Genomic DNA, 3,180 nt, shown 5'->3' on the forward strand with positions numbered 1-3,180 from the left:
ATATTGTTGATTTTAGACTGTTAATTTTAGGATTCTGATTTCTTGTATTAGGGTTTTGATTTCATGTTTTAGGGTTCTGATTTCATATTTTAGGGTTCTGATTTCTTGTGTTAGGTTCTGAATCCTTAGTGGGTTGTGGGTTAGGCCTAGCTTGAGATGGCATCAGGTAGACAGAATGATGGTCGGTGGTATGAATCAACATCATCTTCATGCAATTTGCTGAGTGAAACACAAGTTCTACTTGTCAGGCACCTTAGTCTAGGCATAATCAGAATGCATCAAACATTGCAGCCATGTCAGTTGATATATAAAGCAGCTTTGTAATTTTTTTTATTAGAAGAATGCTTCTCCATGTAGGATTTTACTGTTGGTCTGACTTTTAACTTGCTAGATCTAAGCTTCGTTCAGTTACCTACCTCACTGGTTTCTTTTACTACTTTTTTGTGTGTTTTAGATGACTTTTCCTTTTCCAGCTTAAAATACATTTTTAACATCCATTCCCCAACCCTATGCTTAAATTTATGATCCTAAACAAAGATAATAAAAGCTGGTGCATAATAATTGCACATATTAATGCTTAAATACCATCATTGCTCACGTTTGCATATGGTAGTATAATTTAGTATAATTATTTAAGCGGCAACATTTGGCAAGACCTACCTTCTTTGTTTTGTAATTTTCAGGTTAATGGTAGCATCTGGGAAGCTAACCTTGTTGACTGGCCAATTCAATCCTATAATAACTTCAAAGAAGAAACCTATGAAAGGCCTTTGAGTCATCAAGATGAATTTTCTTTTGAGCTCGATATTGTTGGGAACACAACCAAGGATACAATTTCTGTTCCAATTCATGAAGTGAACAGAAACACTCATGATATGTTCATTGATGTTGGTAATGACAAAGCAGTTTTCGCAACTGATGCCACAAAGAATGAAAGTGAGATATATCAAAGAAATTCAGATGAGTTTACCTTCAATTCTGTCGTAGATTTTTACTGCAGATTGAAAGATGAATCAATATCCTTATTAAATTGCCATCTCAATGATATGAAGGTAAATGAAAGCATATATCTTCTTCTATGCTATTTCAACAGGTTCAGTAACTGCAATGCTAATCATTTCATTCCTAATCCATGATTTTTTTGTGTCAGAAAAAACACAAGGACCTTGGTTAGATAGCCAAAATAAGTGGAAACTAAAGGGCTGAGTTAAGAGAGGCAAATTTTACCAGGTGGTTAAAGTTGGCCCTTCTAAATGTTCCATGTAGGCAAAATTGAGTTAATGTAGTTTACAAAAGAAAATTCCTACATGAGATCCCAATGAAAATTTTCAAGTTTTCAATGCAAAATTATGTCAATCTAGGCTTTTAGCAGATTCATAAGAAAAAGTATGCATATATATTTTGATGTCATAGAATTTGTTGCAGCATGTATTTGTTTCATCTTCTTGAATTTCAGAGTGAATAAGATGCATTTGCAATGTACTAATTCTATGTTTTCTAGTCAAATATACTTCCTGTCTTCTCGATTCTCTCAATTAATGAGATCGTTTCACTTTTTATGCCCCCTATTATGCTTTTGACAAATTTGAGTTTTGATTATGTTTCCTCATTTCTTCAGGAAGTTTATAAGAAACTAGAGGAAGCCAAGGGTTCTGGAAATGCTAATGTAGGAAAGCAACAATCAATGGAAAAATGTGTTGGTCAACTGCTTAAAGCTGTATAAGAACTGAGCTTTCAAGCTTTTGAGCAAGAATATCACCTGTCAGAAAGAATAATTTCAGTAAGCACACCTGAAACTTCATTATGCATACAAAAGTAGAAAATAGATCCATTGATTTGTTTCTGTTTTGGAATTGGACTACATGATATTTTTTCATTTCACAATTAGTCAAACGTTGATAGAATCTAATTGTTATGATTTATATCATTTTCATGGGGATTATTTCTTATTCTTTTATCCTTGAAATTATCTCATTAACAAGTAATGCCCTTTATTACTGATGGTCATTTGCTCGGGAACTTCGATCTTTTCCCTTAATCATTATTTGCATGTGAAAGTCGAGTTTATCTTCCTATTGATTACCATCTAAAGCAATGCCTTTCAACTTCCTAAATTTGCTTTGAATTTTTGATACTCTAGATTTTGCAATAGTTGAGAAACCAACTCTTGAGAATTGGATGCAAGGTGGACTTGATTATATAGTGCTGAAGACTTTGAATATGGATGGCATACGAATCAAGTTCAGCTTCATCTCCTATAATATTTTGGCCCAGGTATTCTGTGAACATGCCATTCCAAATTGAGCTGTCAATCTGTTTTTCTTGATGTGGTTGATATCTGAATCGATTACTTCAGATCTTTGGTTTTGTATTAGTTCTAACATGTTGCAATGTTATAGACCATTATTTTGGAGTTATCTTCCAAGGGATTATCTATTAAACTATCTACTACAAAAAAACATTGATTTTGGGACGAATTTTACGATGAATTTTAAAAAAAAAATCGTCGCAAAATATTCTGCGACGAATTTTGCGACGAATTCTTTTTCGTTGCTATAAAGTCGTTGCCAAACTTGGCGACAAAATTTCTAGTTTCGTTGCAGATATTTGTGACGAAAACAAAAATTCGTCCCCAAATTTGTCGCAGATTTGCGACGAAAATCAAATTCATCGCAAATTTACGATGAAAATATTTTCGTCGCAAATCTGCGATGAAAATGATTCGTCGTGGATTTGCGACGAATTCGATATTCGTCGCAAAAATCTGCGACGAATTTGATATTCGTCGTAAAAATCTACGACGAATTAGATATTCGTCGCAAATCTGCGATGAATTTGGGGATGAATTTTGGGACGAAATAATTTTCGTCGCAGAATTCGTCGCAAAATCAAACCCCTTTATTTGTTGATTATCCCATAGATTTGCGATGAAAATGTTTTCATCACAGATTTGCGACGAATTCGATTTTCGTCGCAGATTTACGACGAATTAGATTTTCGTCACAAATCTGCGATGAATTTGGGGACGAATTTGGGGATGAAATCATTTTCGTCGCAGAATTCGTCGTAGATTTACGATGAATCCAGTTTTCGTCGCAAATCTGCGACGAATTTGGGGACGAATTTAGGGACGAAATTATTTTCGTCGCAGAATTCGTCGCAAAATCAAATTTTTTCTTT

The sequence above is a fragment of the Curcuma longa genome, chromosome 14 (genome assembly GCF_044706935.1).
Source record: "Curcuma longa cultivar G26 ecotype Majalengka, Jawa Barat chromosome 14, ITB_CL_G26_1.1, whole genome shotgun sequence".
NCBI lineage: Eukaryota > Viridiplantae > Streptophyta > Magnoliopsida > Zingiberales > Zingiberaceae > Curcuma > Curcuma longa.